Here is a 16,922-nt window from a genome sequence, read left to right as displayed (position 1 = left end):
GCACTTTGTATAAGTTCATACTCAAGTTTTAAAAAACAAAACACTAAAGCTATTCTGTTATACTTGTATGAAAAAAATAACTGTCTCTCTGTCTCTCTTCCTTCTCTCACCCCAACCGGTCGCAGCAGATGGCCCCTCCCCTCCCTGAGTCTGGTTCTGCTGGAGGTTTCTTCCTGTAAAAAGCGAGTTTTTCCTTCCCAATGTTGTTAAAATTGAATTGAATTGAAATTGAATTAACTGTTGTTTAAATATCTTGTTTAAAGTTCAAAGAGAGAGATTAGTGATTTCTGGTGCCACCTTCTGACCAAAATGTTTTGTGCTCCAAAAATAAAAATGTAAAGTTGTTGCTCTGTCTCAGTTTTTCCAGATGATAAACAAATTGTAATTTCTTTAATTGGAAGTTCATTGCCCAACTTGTCCTGTATTTATAAAACAGAGGTTTCTTTAGACAAATGTTAACAGAAAACTGTTAACATTTCCTAAATTGAACAAAAGTGCTTTAAAAACAGGATATTCCACATTTAGGTTAAGAAATACATCAGGGGGATTTCAGAGGGTGACTGGTTGTAGTAATAGAAGGCATGTGTTAAAAACCAGTTATGATTAAAAGCTTTGTGTTCATTATCAATGCTTTGTGCAGTAGTTGGCACTGTTTCACAGCAAGAAGAATCCAGCAGCCAGCCAGGCCTTGCATGTTCTTCTTCTTCCTCTGCTCTTTTTGGGTTCCTTGCCTTCGTTCTAGAATACAACAACATAAGTGTTAGTTTCATTCTAAATAAATTTCTGAAACATTAATTAAGTTTTATTAATGTCAGCTTGTTTATGCATGAATGCATTTTAGAAAGGACATGCAGGCATTCTGATATTTCCCTCTGCCTTATTACTGTAGATTTCTTTTTCAAAGTTCAAGTAGAGAGTTTATTAAATACCAGCAACAGCAAAATCCATGAATTTGTCCAAAGGATACTGTCCATATTGTCGCACAAGAAGCAACACAAGTGGCTCCATTAATCACATTAATCACTCAGAGAATCATGAAGACAGAATCTAAACCATATGAACTTTCTTTGTTGGCATCACAGTAAGTTACATCTAATTGAGGTAGGTACTGTTTAATAACACAGATTCATACTGCACACAATGTTACGCCCCAGTCTAGGGGTACAGGAACATAACATAAGGGTTAGAAAGGAAGTGACCCTGCCCTGGTCCCCAAAACCATAAACTAATCTTTGAAGGGAACGGTGGTTTATTTGTCTCTACACTGAAAAGCTTAACTCCAGGGTGAACAAAGGCCAAAATAACAAACGAATCAAGCTAAGTTAGGAAAGGAGGTGCTATCTAAAACCCTGTGAAACAAAAATCAAAAAAAAGACACATGCTACACCTAACTCACTAACTGAAACAAACAGGAGAAAACGGTACAAGAAAATAATAAGGCAGCTCACCCCTTCTGTTTCAGTGTCTATTTACAATGTACTATTTACAAGTGAAGACTAATTTACACACTATATACAACGCTCAGTAAATCTCAGGAACCACACACAAATAACACAAGGTTTGGAAGCCAGGGCCAGCTGCTGTGCTGCTGCTGTCACTCGCTGCCATCAACAACTATTGGTGAGGGATCTTTTAGGGGAGTCTCTCGCAACAATCCAGCATCAAGGAGCGCTCAGCCACACTGTTAAGCTCCCTGACGAGGCATGATCAGCTCCAGGTGTGTGTGATCCTCCTCCACAGGTGCTCTGTCACACCCACACAAACCCACCTACACACAAACACATGGAAAACAAAGGACAGCAGCAACAAAAATACACATGTCCATACTTATTCAAAAACCCTGGGTCCCTCAGACCCAGGCCCGCGACAAATTAATTTTCCCGTCTGAGCCTATTTTGTCTTTACAACTTTCCATTGCGATAGCTTTTCATCATATACTTTCCACCATATTAGATGAAAGTTAGAGATAGAGTTAATGGTTTCAGAAAAAAAGGAGGCCAGCTTCATGTGGATATTCTGTCCATTTTGATTTTACCATGTGCTCTTCACATTATCATACTCATCAACCATTTTTCACTAGAGAGAATATACAAATCGTTGATGAAAGATGTGTATTATATTATGTTTTAATTTACAGACAAAATTACAATATCAAATTAGCCCTGTAGAAATCACAATCAACGAAGGGCTTAAACAACAACCCTCATAAAATTCTTAAAAAGCTTCAACTTTTGAAAATTCTCTTTAAAACTTAAGTTGAAATAAAATTTCATAGCAGTTATTATTCAATCTTTGATATGTTGTATTTGAGGCCAATGTCAAAAAACAAAAGATCTCTATGTGACATTTCAAAAGCATTTTTGTTAAGACCACTTGTAATATATATATATATATATATATATATATATATATATATATATATATATATATATATATATATATATATATAATATATTTCTGCCCCGGGGCTTCCTCCGGGTGTGACATGCTTTGAAAATCTCACCCAGGGGGCATCCTTGTCAGATGCCCGAACTACCTCAACTGGCTCTTTTTGATGTGGAGGAGCAGCGGCTCTACTCTGAGTCCCTACCGAATGGCCGAACTTCTCACCCTATCCCTAAGGGAGATGCCAGCCACCCTTCGGAGGAAGCCCATTTCTGCCACTTGTATTTGCGATCTCGTTCTTTCAGTCACTACCCACAGCTCGTGACCATAGCTGAGGGTAGGGACGTAGATCGATTGGTAAAATGAGAGCTTCGCTTTTACACTCAGCTCTCTCTTCACCACAACAGACCGGTACTGCGTCCGCATTACTGTGGCCGCTTTTTACTGAAATGGTGCACCTCAAACCAGAGAAGTAGTTACAAAGTTACAATAATGCACTGAAATGGGAAATGGAGCATATTCTCCTTGTTTCCAACACAATATATTTTATTCTTGGATTCCTAAGCAGCTTTGGATGGTTCAGAGTTCAAAATACTTTGATTTTAGCCTCAGTTTGACACTTCAGTTCATCTTCTGTCTTTTCTTGGCTTCTCTCCCTATAACTTTCATCTGATTGGTTTCCCTCATAGAAAGAAGATTTGAATTGTAAGGGGACCTTTTGTGCTCATGGTCAGAACTGCGTGTCTCAGATGAAAATATTGAAGATATAACCGAATAAATGTGAATGTCTAGAGCATTATGAAGCGTTCGGCTTACAAAGTTTACATGATCCCATTATCTGAAACTTTCCCATCTATTATAGTGAACATTCACAACTACAATTTATGTGGTTTAAGTTGGGTAAAGATTCCTTTAATACGTACTCCATGGAGGTCAAAGGGCCTTTTTCATCATTGGTTCAATAATAAATACACATTTAAAGTTGTGGAACAGTCATGGACACTACAGATGCTAGAAGCCCTCTAACAAAGTAAGAAATGTAACAACTAATTTGCACAGATGAACTCAGGGCTTGTTTGAGTTATTGCCATTCATAAATGCATGCAGAAGTCCAGACTGAGAGACTAAAGCCACACTGAAGACTGTTTAAGCACAGGTGCTTTGTTCAGGGATATTGACAATGACAGTCACTGTATTCATATAAACTCTTTCTCAAAGCCTGTTTTCCTGTCATTGAAATGTGTAGCTTCTTCAGCTGCTCTCCTGCTTCCTCCAGATATTTCAGAAGCTCCACTTCCTGATCTTACTTGATCTGAAGTTCTCGCCACTCTGGATTTGTGTGTGTGTGTGTGTGTGTGTGTGTGTGTGTGTTGTTTTTTTTATCAAAGCTGTTCCTTGTGGTGTTTACACATCTGGATTCTTGAGCATCACCTCTTTTTCAGCATGTTCAGTAATCCTAGTTAAAAAATACCATGTTACCTTGTCATTTTGTGTTCTTTGTGATTACATAAAACAATGTATACAATTCACAGAGGAGAGAATTCACTTTTGTTTCTTTAATGGTTCAGTTTATCCCACTTTTTAAAGTATTTTTCTGAAAATTTGGAATTGACTTATTTTGATTCTTCATAATTGAAAAAAAGAAGTTTAGGGACATGTTTGCGATGGTTTCACAGATATCAGTATAGACAATTTCATGTTTATCTAATGACAAAAAACACTATTTTAAAAAGAGAGACATGTTTACCTTAGTCGCTATCTGTGAATGAAAAATTCCTCTACTTCATGGCACTAAAGGATAACTTGATCTGAACTACTTTGTGATGTTTCCATGAGAACAACAAGACAGTGTCTCCATTCTAAAGACAAAAATACAATATGTGACAACAATCATGATCTGTTCAGGCAACAAAAACCAAACGATTTCTTCAAAATGTCATTTTTACTTTTTTTTCTTAGTAATAGTTTAAGCAGGGGAAACACAAAAGGTTGTTTAATAAAACATACAGCACTTAACAATTACGCACTAAAAAAATTAATATGCATCTAATGGCGACATCAAAGGAGCGTTCAGTAGAACAAAGTATACAAAATACTACACAAAGAAATGCTTGATGGGGGTTGTTGTGTGAAGTGCTTTGTGGGTTGGTTGTTTGCTTCTCTAGGAGGAAGTTACTGATCTCATAAAGCCACAACTGTTTAGCACGTAGTTAAGAGGCAGCGTGTGCAATCTGATGTGCAAAGACAACACGTTAATAAAACTATGAACTCACCTCTGGGTATCAGAGAAGGCAGACAATTATGTGCTGTAAAATCATGGTTCTGTAACCTCTAAAGGATTATTGACACCTCCACAGATGCATTTTGGAAATCTTAGAAAAAAGAAAAGACATTAAAGTCAACCTTGAAAATTAATCATGCGAATTATGCAATTTCCCTCCAAGTAAAAGGCATTTACTGTTCATTTTGTCCTCTTTTCTTCATGTTTTACTGTTTAACTTTCTTCTTGTCGTGTGTAATTCTTTTTTTTGAAATTTGCTTTTAAAACATTGAACTCAGCCTCACGGATCTTCTCATACAAACTCGTTAAAGTTTCTGCACAGGCTTCCGGTCAGGTTCAGTTTTCTTGCTGCAGCCATGAGTTTCGTTGCTTTGCTGTTGTGTTAAAGGGCATTAAATATCAAAGTTTAATCAAAATTTAGGATCACAAATAACTGTTGATTAGATATATCTACAGTTATTAAGACACTTCTTCCACCCAGCTCATCAGCTTTTCAGTTTAATGCTTTCAGGCAAGCAGTACAGGTCGATGAGAGACTGCACTATATCTAAGAAAAACTTTTTCAAAAAAGATTTTTCAATAACTGAAAAATATGATCATGAAAAATATACACAGCAAATTCAAAAGTGTTAAATTTTTTGGTGTTAATAGTCTCCTTGCAAAAGTAGAGTTAATTTTACTCTAAGCAGAGTCACATTCTTTTAATGTAACTCTGAGGTGTAAAATGATAGTAGTTAAAATCGAGTGTTAAAAATTAGTGTTTCTATTTCAAATCTGGAGGTGTTAAAATGGAAACATTAACTCTTGACCTCTTAACTCTGAACTCCTACAGGGGCTATGACACCAACAGAGTAAATTCACAGACTCCGCCCCCAGCACGGCTCCAATCGAAGCTGAAGTGAAGCCGTTTCGGAACATTTTGCTCTACATATTTGAGTTGTTTGCCATGCTTGGTAAGTCATTTTTTCAAAGATTGTTTCAATTATTTCTATTAGCTTTTACTTCTGTGGCTCTTTGGAGTTGAGACAAAGCTGTGTGAAAGGCATTAGCCATGTTGCTCGGTGATAGCATAATATTCTGTTTTAGCTAGCTGAAAGGTATTGTCTGCGGGCAAATACCACAGCCTTGAAAAAAGCTTGCATGTGAATTTTCAGTCAAACCTTTGGTCAAATACACCTAAAACAATGTCTAGAATGTGAAATGTTGGTATAATGGTGCTACTTGAAGCCTGAAAACGATCGCCCATAAAAAAAAAAACGAGCAAACAGCAGTAGCAGATGTCCTGACTGGGTTCTACGTTAGCATAGATCCCTCCAGAGTTTTGTGCACACGGTTTAGGTAAAAATGAAAAAGGTTGAGGTTTTACATTTAGTTCAGTATTACCTGTTGCCTGTGTCCTTGTCTTTTGGGAAAATACTTTACACAAGTAATGGCTCAAAGAGGATTCCTTTTTTTTCTTTTACTGTGCTGCAATTGTTTACTGGATTATTTGTGCCATTAATTAGTGTCAACTAATTTTTATTCAATCTCCACACAGGATATGCTTGTGAAGATGGAATATGGGGGAGAGCAGAAGTGCACTGAAGTTCCACAAAGGGATGAATGAAGGACATGCATATTGTATTGAAGAAATAAGTGATGAATGCTGTTATTTGCATTTACCATGTCAGACCTTTTGATAAACAACATTCTAATGAAAGTGAGAACATGTATACTGTTACATCTTTCAGAAAATGTTTTGAAATTGTGGTGCACAGTTCAGAATAAATGTTTTTCAAAAACCATTGCATCTTTTTAGTAAATGTTTATTTCCAAAAGAAATTTCTAGAAGTTCAGAACAGTAAAATTCCCGCTTTTTAGAATGAATTAGAAGATAACTCTTACGTAGTTAAACTAAAATACTCTTTGAGAGTTAATATATAAACTCTTAACACCAAGTGTTAAATTATCAACTCCAGACAGATTTGGTGTTTAACACTAAATCAGAGTTAACGTACCAACTCTCCAAAAAGAGTTAAATTAACACTCTCTGGTGTGGACCCATATAGACACTTTAATAGTGTTGAAATCAAATCCGACAGTGTTAATTTGGACATGCTGGATTTGCTGTGTAGAGTTATTTATCATCAAGAGCATTTTTCTCATTTTAAGCCAAAAAATAAGTTAACTTTTTTATGGCCAAAAATGCCATCTGTTTATGGGCCTGTGTGTGTGCGAAAATGTGTTAAACCATAGCAGAGTACTTAGTTAAACTTGTGCTTACTTTTTGAAAGCTCTTTGTTTTTCTTTATCTTTTTTAGACTCTGAATTAAGCCAGCTGGGTTCTATCCCCCTTTCTCTCAATGATATTGTTACGTTTTTTCATTCTTGCTCTCCCGATTAACAGTTAATTGTACACAATAACATTAACCATCTTATATTTTTCAAACTGTTTAGACATCTCAGAATTGGATGATTACCGTTTACAACATGCTCCTGTGGCAGGACAGAAAAATGTTTGCCTCTCAGACACGGAAACACACAAGTTGTTAACAGAGCTAGGCCTGTGGTGCAGCACTCAAAGCTCCCTCTGGCAACCAGCGAGACCGGCGCCCTGTCTTGGCAATGCGACACACCCAAGCCCCGCCACGTTAACTGTATATATCCCCGCAGACACGGTGAGTTTCCTGGTGTAACCCATGTGAAATACAGGGCTGCAAAATCCCTTTTTGTTATCTAAGGCTTTAGCCTGTTATTGTCACAAGTGCTGTAATGCAGTCTTGTGTTCTGACAACCTTGCGTCCAGTGCGCAGGAAGCATTACCTGTCTCTTCCTGTGAGATCTTCCCTCTGATGGTGGTCAAGTGTGTGTCGGAGCGCATGGAAAAAATATCTTGGTATGCAATGCTGCAACCCCGTTAATGAGACCAGATTGTGTTACGTATAAATGCTAAAAAGTTACTGTTTTATTAGGCCCCGAACTCTGACCACAAAGGGAATAATGTCTGTCAAGTTATTTGTGTTGGAAAATCCCGGTGAGTCATATGCTTTTGTTAGGTACCTGTTAAGTTAGATAATGTATTTCACTAGCTGATTCAGCTCAGAAACCTTTGAACGAAAAACAATCGGGAGCTTTGAGAATCTGGTGTGTTGTTTTACTTCTCTTGTTGTTCTTTACAGTGTGTTATAAGTGTTGAATGCTTTGAGCTAAAGATGTTTTACTGTCGATGCGATGCTAGCTGCTAATAGCCACCCCACCCCCCAAAGCCATATTCCGATCGGGGAGGTATTCAGATAGAAGCACTAGCTCTGTTTATATTAGAATGGTTAGGTCTTGATAGAAATGGGCATATTTCAAGTTTAGTTAACCTTAGGGTTAGGGTTAGGGGGTTAGGATAGGGTAACCCAGACCTCTACATCAGAGAGACCAAACAGCCACTTCACAAGCGCATGGCACAACACAGAAGAGCCACCTCCACGGGACAAGACTCAGCTGTCCATCTGCATCTTAAGGATAAAGGACACTCTTTCGAGGATGCCAATGTTCACATTTTGGACAGAGAGGACAGATGGTTTGAAAGAGGAGTGAAAGAAGCCATCTATGTCCACTGTGAGCGACCATCTTTGAACAGAGGCGGTTGTTTACAACACCAACTCTCTGCCATCTATAATCCAGTTTTGAGATCCCTCCCCAGACGCCTTAACGCCCACTCACATCCTGGGCCATCTGACCCCAGGAAATCACATGATAGGGTGGGGCCAGGTTTCACAATGAGCTCACCCGAAACTCTGGCTGATTGTGACCCACACCTGTTTTCACACCTTGGCTCATGTGATTAGGTAGAGGATCATCAGTGGGTCCTTTGTCCCTCTTTGGGGGGAAACTCCCACTGGGTTTAAATCTAGGACTCTCCACCATTTGACCTTAGAACTGAAGAAGCTTCTCGGATGAGAGGTGAAACGTCTTCAAGCAACTCAAAGAAGTCCAGACGCTTTTCTTTGCAAGCTCCTTAGATTACGATGACCTGGATGACTGAGAACCTTCACAGACAATACATTACAAGGAAAATCACCTTAAGAATTAAATAATCATGTATGCATGCACACACACACACACACACACACACACACTAAAAATCTACACTGGAGTATTTATACATACTCCTTGTTTTAAGATTTAATAATTAGGATTAATGTGCAACTTTTTACCGTGTTATGACCTGTTGTGATAAGGCAAAACAAAGGGTTAATCAAAGATGGCCCATCTACAGATAACATTTAGTGATGGGGACCTTGGTACTTGACCCTGCACCTTCTGTTTTTGGCACTTCTGCCCCGGTGCCTGTGCAGCCCCCGGTGAGCTGGCTGTGGTGTCTATAATGGCTGGGACCTGTGGAGAAAGCCCAGAATAAAAGGGGTTAGCCGCTTGAAAGACCTCCAGGAAGGCCTTGGGAAGCAGTTTCTGTTATAGAAAATGCTGGGGTCAATCCAGATCACTAAATAAATACAATACATTTGTAAAAGTCTGTCTTACTTGTTCTTCAAGAAGTAGAGGCAACCCCCCTGGATTTCAGAGACATTGGACTCCATCTCCCAAATGTCCTTTCTCCGTAGGGAAAACATGACATCTATATTTTCTCTCAAGAGTTGCATGTTTTGTTCTCTCTTTTTTTTCATTGCATTAGTCCAGATACTTATTTTGGCCATCCCATGCAACATCAACATACGGTCGTACCTGTCCAATTGGATAGGGAAAGAACAAAACTAAAAACCCCTGATGTTAAAAATAAATGTGTAATTTGAAATAACAATTTTTGATGTCGCTGATAATGAGAAGCAGGAACCATTTCATTAAACTGGATGAAACTGCTTAAAAAAACAGGAAATTGCATATTTTGGTTCCTAAGTAATTCATTTGAGGGTTATCAGAGAATGACTGGTTTAGTAGTGACACAAGTCATTTTGAAAAAAGGAAGTCATGATTTAATTGGCTGAATTTTTGAGTAAGAAATAGACATTTTTTATCAATACTTTGATCTAAATTAATTTTTAAGAACAGAATTGCATGGCGTTTATAACTGCACAGTACAGTATTGTGTTGGTGGTGAGCATTGTTGCCTCACAGCAGGAAGAATCCAACATATAACTGGAGCATTTCTGTGTGGATTTGGCATGTTCTTTCTTTATCTATGCTCATTCTGGGTACCATGGCTTCTTTCCACAGTTCAAAGACATCCGTGTTAGGATAAATTTAAATTGGCCATAGGGATGGATGTGAGTGCAAATGTTTGTTTGGCTGTCCGTGTTGAACCTGTTACAAAAGGGGTACCATGATGTACTGTACAACTCAAGGCATCACTGATCTCTTTGACCCGGAGCAATCTAGTGGCGTTGGATGGACTGAAACATAATGTCCTAGACATCTTTCATCGTTTTCCAAAAATAATTTGAATTTGTCTGACTACAAAACAGTAATTTTGCAATTTTGCCTGTCATTTTAAATCAGCTTTGGCCCCATGTTTGTATGTTTTCTGTGCTCAGTTATGGATAAAATCTAGGCTTGTCAGTTTGAAACATCAATGAGTTATTTCATTTTCTTATTTATTTATTTACTCATATTTTATTCCGCATTGAAACTTCTTTGGAACTGGTGTTCTACAATTTCTGTCTAGACAATATGGTGTTTTGTAACTTCCGTTTTGGAAGAAAAATTTATTTCATCATCGCTTTTATGTACACAACAGTTCCCCTTTTTACTTGATAGTTTTATTAATTCATTTATAAGACAAAGACTTAAAATTGCCTGAGAAATTTATTTCTCGTATTTATGATATTATTCTAATTGAAATAACAATAAAACTGAAGTAACAAGTAACAGTTGAATCAACTTCAGATATTATGTCTAGTTCATTTGTCATGAAAGAATAAGGGAGTAGGCCTCATCTGGCCATGCTTATCAGTCAACTGTCCCATTGGAAATGGTGAACTGTGTATAAAAATGGTCCTGATTGTTAAGTAGGTCATGCAAAATTTATGGATAACCCCTTTAGTTAAAGTTGAAAGTCTGCACTTCAGTCACATATTGATTGTTTGATTTACAATGCACTGCGGTGATGTACAGTGGCTAAAAATATGTCTTTTACTTAAACATTAGCAGGGTCCTACATAAAGAAAAAATATGCTTAGTTGTAATATTTGTTAGTTTGGCAAATTTGTAAGAGTCAAAAGTCAAGCCTCCCACACAGCACAGTGACTTATTGTCAATGTAAATAAAGTTTTGTGGCTATTGATAGGGAGCTTGTAATGGAAACCATTACCTTGTTGGCACTGTTAGTAATTAATAGATGGATTGAGAATTTAAAATAGTATAAAGAAAACACACATTAGTTCTTATGAATTCTTTATTAGGTTCACTTGACGTATTGACAATTAAATTGACAGCTTGTAAAAATGAAGAGTAGTGATGTATCCTGTGTGTCAGGTAATCTCGGGGGAGTTTTTGTGAAGCGCGTATCGAGGCTTGCTTTGATTACGTATGCAGTGACGTTCGAGGCCTCGCGGGCAGTCCGTACCACGTGACTGATTCAGGACCTGGCTCACTGGTTCGCACCAGATTCGAAATAAAATGGACAGCAAAACACAGCTGATTTCCCATCACACTGTGTTGTGGAATTGGATTATGTACGTGCTACATAGTTACTTGAGCATTTCTTCTTCGATGGAACCAGCAAGGAAGAGATTTTTTCATTTCATCTCTCCTATTAAAGTAGCTATGCACACAGTAATAAATATCACAAATGATAAGTAACATAATATAAATAAACACTACAGATGCTATAATCTGATTTCTGTCTTTTAGTTTATTAAAAAGTGAAGCGCCACACACTAGTTTGTGTCATTATCCAGATGTGCATAAGCATGATTACACAGTAACACAATCATACCAAAACTGGCCATCCTCCCTGTGTCAGAAAAGAGCCCAAGTTAGAGCTGCTTACAGTTAATCATTTGTCAGTAACCTAAATATGTGTAAAATGAGAATTTGTAAAAGTACTCACCTGTCCTGGTTGCTTCTTGCAGGATTTGGAGCAAAAGAGTGAAAGCAGCTCAATCACCTGCTTAAGAGCTCCTGGAGCAGACCAGTGTGCCAAGTTAGGGAGTGTGGTTAAAGAGGGTTTTAATTTAGATAGAAATGGTTGAAGCTTATGTTATTGGTTTGTTTATAGTACGTGTTGGAAATATGTACATGTTTGTTATGTGCTTTAATGTTATTGTATGTTTGTTTCTGTGGAGGGTTATGTTTTCATTTTGATTAGTTAACCCCTATACTTGGGCTAGTCCGGATGCTCACCTGAATAGGTAGAGTATAAAAGGAAGACATTTTGTTTTAAAAGTTGTTGTTAGTGTGCCTCCTTTAATAAAGTGCCAGTCCATGGATATATTTTATTCCAGTCTCGTGTCATATTATTGGAAAGAACCTATGACCGCCGGCCAAAACTGACAGAGCTATGTAGAAAAAAAAATTATTTTCCTAAGGAGATCTATTTTCTTCGCCATACAGTTTGCCAAGAAAAGCATATCAGAACCTATGATTTGCTCTTGATCGTTTTTTATCCCACAGGTACATAAGGCAGTAGTTCAAATCACTGTGCCAAGATGCTTCTGGTAGATAACGTTATTATGATATTTTGTTAGACATGCACTTGAGGTATGATAATCAAACTCTTTGACCTTCAGTATACTGCGGGACCAGAGACCTCCTCCACTCAGCAGAGCAACAACTTTGTTCCAATGTGCAGCAGAGGGCCCACTTGGTTTGCTTCCATATCCTCTGGCCATATCACAGGTGATGCTGTACAAATTACACTACAACCTCAGCTTCCTGCCCAGGTACATGCCGTGGCTGACATCCAGGGAAGTTTTGAACCCTGAAAGACTGCAGTGAAAGATTGCAGCAGAGGAAGTCAAGGTTATGTTTAGATGATGGCTCCAAAAGGTGAAGAACACCATGTAGAGCAGGGAATTAGTTGAACATGATGAACTTTCATTTGCCAATTTATATATAAAAGCAACAATATTTTCAGTCACAATGATGACATCAAGGGGTGGCAATACATTTTTGTATGCGTTTTATTCTCCTTCAACAGAGTTTCTCTTTAACACCGTAACTTTTACAAGAAAGTTTTATAAGGTGTTCTGTTGCTGGACTCTTTGGAAACTTTCTATCGACCATAAGTTAATATGATTTTGATTTTGAATGTTTGTAAAAGGACTTTCTAAACTTTATTCAAAATAGGGGTATAAACAGATTAGGTATTACTGTAATAACTAGAATTATATGATTAATAATTATGAAAAAAATTACACTTGCATACATATAATTACACTTTATAACTGTGAAGGAGTAAAAGTGCCCTGTTTTCTTCTTTCATTGTATTTGTCATTATCTAAAATAATGTAGAATAAATATCAGCTGGAGTCACGTATAAAACTATTTTCCCCAGGAAGTAGTTACCAGGTCAACATGTCCTCTAGTTATCCTCGTGGTTGGACTTGGTTCTATCGTCGCTGCTTTGTCTATATTCCAAGAGCCATGAGTTGGGCTCACGGTGATGTAAGTTCCTTCTAATTGTATTGCCTTCAGTACTTGAGAAAAATATCTTAAAACACATTTGCTCTCTCTGTCTCTTGCAAGTGAAGAGAAACAGCTTGTCCATGGGGGTCCACCTTGCATCTGTGCACAGCAGCAGCGAGTACCTTCTGATTCAGAAGCCTCATGGCTTCAAAACTACTTGGATTGGAGGAACTGATGCATCTGGGGTACTTTTATTCAATCGTTACATTTTTTTTCCTGTTTCACAAGACTTTGGTTAGGCAAAATCTTTTGGCCTGCCTGAAATAATGCTATCAACTCCTGTCTTCTAGGAAAATGTTTGGTTGTGGAATGATGGGAGCCATTTCCGCTATACACACTGGCGCCCGGGAGAGCCCAGTAATGGCTATGGCAAGCAGTATTGTCTGCAGATAAATTATAGTTGTAATTCAGAGTACAATATTTAATATGAATGCTTTATATATATGACTTATAAAAAATAAAAATGCATTTACTGATTTCTGCAATTGAACTTTCTTAGGTTAGAACCAGCCTTGACGTTATAATTTCCATTATAGATTTAGAAACCAAACTGTTCAAGTGCAAGACTTCATACCTTTAAATGTGCATTTGAGACATGACCCATTGCAAATTCCTGATGCTTACTTCTGCTTTTCTGCATACCTCATACACACAGTTTAAGTTCATTGAAAGGTCGTATGTCTATGTATGTATAGCTGGAAACACAAACACACAGACAGGCGTATAAAACTGTCACATGGTTAACTGAATTATGTGTAACCTCTGTTGTCAATAAAAGAGTGAGGTGGACGCAGAGGAGTTCGAGTTGCTTGGACAGGCGAGTGACAACACTGCTCTCCAACGCTCCCCTAGCAAGTAAAAAGTACACTAGTGTCTGTGTGGTTGCTTTCAGTAACAGCTTCTGTTTACCAGCAGGGTTGACTTAATTTTGTCTGGCCGTGCCCAGGAGTGGACAACAGCCCTTTACGATGGCAGGTTTCATGCCTGCAATAATTAAGCCTTGTTTGTGGAGGAGTTAAAGAAAAGCTTTGATCCCCCTTTTCAGGAAGTATAGGTGGAGTCAAAGTTACTTCATTATAGTTGTAATTCAGGGTAATCAGTCCATGTGCCACTTTATCTCAGAGTTCTGTGATCCTGCTACAAAATTGACCTGGGGAGATACGGCGCCCCGGTCATTTTTTATGGAGAGGTTGGCCGATTACATCCAAGATGAAATGGCACTACGTGAGGCGCCCAAGACTCTGGGTGAGACTGTAGATCTTGTTCTGCAGGTAGACCAACAAATTGTGTCATGGTTTCTTCATGCTACAGCTACAGCTCCACCACATCCTCCATCCTCTGAAAGAGCAGCTGCTAATGCCAAAAATATTTCCATCAAGGAGCCTATGCTTCTGGGGAAGCTATCCAAAGAGGAGAGAAAAAGAAGCTGGTGTGAAGGGCTTTGTGCTTACTTTTGGTTGGTTTGACATCTCTGCACCAAACAATCAGGTGACTGAGAGAAATGCCTGTAGTCATTCACTTTGGTAATTGTGAACATTGATGGAGATGTCCTCCACAGTCACACTTAATACTTGTATTTCCTTAACTTGCATCCAACACGACTATGTTCAGTTTAAATCCAGCTTCCCTTTATGGTTTGTGGAAAATTGTGTTAAACCATTGCTCAACGTATGTCTGCATGAGAGGAGATAATTCTGACGTACTTGTAAGAAGACTTGATGAAAAGGAAACCGACCCTGTAACTTATTGAAAGCAGGTCACTGCTGCATTGAGGGCTAATAAAAACAAGACCATGTAGTGTCCATTTTGAATACACATGCACTGGGATATTCCAACTCTGATTGTGTAACTCAGGAGGCAACGAATTTGCATGGTTCAGTCCTTGCTGACAGTAAAACCTGTTGGAAGCAGCAATTCTGAGAGTCGTTGGTCATTTGCTTGAGTGTTTCCCTAAAGTGCAAAATCAACAACCCCAGCATTTGGTTTATTACACATGGGCCAAAAGTGCAAGTCACTCTTTACTGATGTTACAATATGGCTTTATGGAGCAGACGTGACCCCATGTTCTCAGGTTTCTGCCATAACTTTTATTATTCGCATAACACCTCCCCCCTCTGGCTTCCACATGAACTGCAACAACTATTCATGCACATCATGACATGCCCTCTTTTTTCCCTATTGATACATACCACTTCATTACTATTCATACTACAACTAAGTAGTTATTAAATAATATATAAAATATTAAATAATAGAAAAAATTCCTGACCATAAAAAATAAAGCCTTTACAATGGGTTCATAAAAAAAGCAATTTTTTGCCAACATTACTGTAAACAGAAATTTTATAAATACAGGACAGGTTGGGCAATAAAGTACCAATTAAATAAATTACCATTTCTTTATTATCTGGAAAAACTGAGACAGCCACAACTTTACCTTTTTTGTTGAGCACAAAGTATTTTTGTCAGAAGGTGGCACCAGAGATCACTAATCTGTCTCTTTGAACTTTAAACAAGATATTTAAACAACAGTTAACCTAAACTGTGATACAGTTAGTGTGGGAAATAACATCTTTGTTCCTACTAACTACTGGTGAGATAAAGCAACAGAAAGAGACATTTCAAAATTGATCATACATACAGCAAAGTACTCGGTTATGAGCTGTGATGACGAAGAAATAAAAATACACAAACATAAAATGAGAAGTTTGTTCACATTAGATTTAAGAGATGCTGGTTGTACTTTATGGTCCTTTTGGAGGTTTGTGTTGATGATTTATATTCATGGCAAGTCACTTATTACCCCCAGAAACAGAGGAGCCTGATGAAACACACAGCAGCTCCAGGCTGTGTTCATACTCTGGGATGTTTGTTAACGGTGCTGTACAGTGCAGCGGCATCCTCCACAGCAGCTTGGTGTTTTGATCTGTGAAGTAAACAATAAAATGATACTACTATTGTATGCAAAGTATTAAAACAATAAACTTGAGGTGCAGTTATCCTGTGTGAAGAGCTGCTCACCTTCTAGCACTTCTGACATTCATGGTGGAGTATGTAACACTCTCTTCCTGGTATCTGTCACGCTGAGCTGAGCTGGAGTTGGAGTTAGCAAAGTCTGGCCGGTTTGTACTAAATTGTACAGCAGCATATTGAATTTCATCCGTCTGTCAAACACATGGATGAACATTTTTTAGGGCTTTTTGACTTTTTGCATACGGAACTAATAAACTAAAACCGTTAATATCATAACACTTTCTTCCTTCCTCCCCTCTTACAGTTAAATATCTGTTACTACCTCAAGGTGTCTTGATTTTGCTAACAAGTTAATGCAGAAAAGCATGAATGTGGAAGGACGAGATGAATAATATGGGTGAACATTGATACAATGGATGTAATCAGTCTGTGTGATGGGTTGAGCTAATTGGTGACTCTGAAGTCTGAACATTATGTTTTAGGATGTTTTCACTGGAATATCTGAAGTCTCATCACTCACCTGTGCTCCGTTGTCTGGCCTCTCTGCAGCCTCTGATTGGTGTTTCAATGATCTTCTGATAAGACAATAATATACACATTTCAGCAAACAGGATGGATTCATGTTTTAATGATACAAATGTCCAGTGGAATAAATTCCCAAACTATGAAC

At 38.0% G+C, this 16,922-nt stretch overlaps 1 long non-coding RNA gene and 1 other non-coding gene across 2 annotated transcripts; one reads left to right on the top strand and one right to left on the bottom strand.

The window, feature by feature from the left end:
• Positions 1 to 5,288: 5,288 nt before the first annotated feature.
• Positions 5,289 to 6,450, top strand: LOC143415039 (uncharacterized). The gene is made up of 2 exons (XR_013095645.1): positions 5,289 to 5,619; positions 6,204 to 6,450. It is a non-coding gene; the product is annotated as an uncharacterized LOC143415039 (long non-coding RNA).
• A 9,336-nt stretch (positions 6,451 to 15,786) lies between these two features.
• LOC101468690 (uncharacterized) lies at positions 15,787 to 16,828 on the bottom strand. The gene is made up of 3 exons (XR_013095646.1): positions 16,773 to 16,828; positions 16,301 to 16,443; positions 15,787 to 16,205 (listed from the first exon to the last, which is right to left on the bottom strand). It is a non-coding gene; the product is annotated as an uncharacterized LOC101468690 (transcript).
• Between the last annotated feature and the right edge of the window lie 94 nt (positions 16,829 to 16,922).

The sequence above is a fragment of the Maylandia zebra genome, linkage group LG3 (genome assembly GCF_041146795.1).
Source record: "Maylandia zebra isolate NMK-2024a linkage group LG3, Mzebra_GT3a, whole genome shotgun sequence".
NCBI lineage: Eukaryota > Metazoa > Chordata > Actinopteri > Cichliformes > Cichlidae > Maylandia > Maylandia zebra.
The sequence above is the reverse complement of the archived record's forward strand: the minus strand, read 5'-3'. Positions and strand labels throughout refer to the sequence as shown.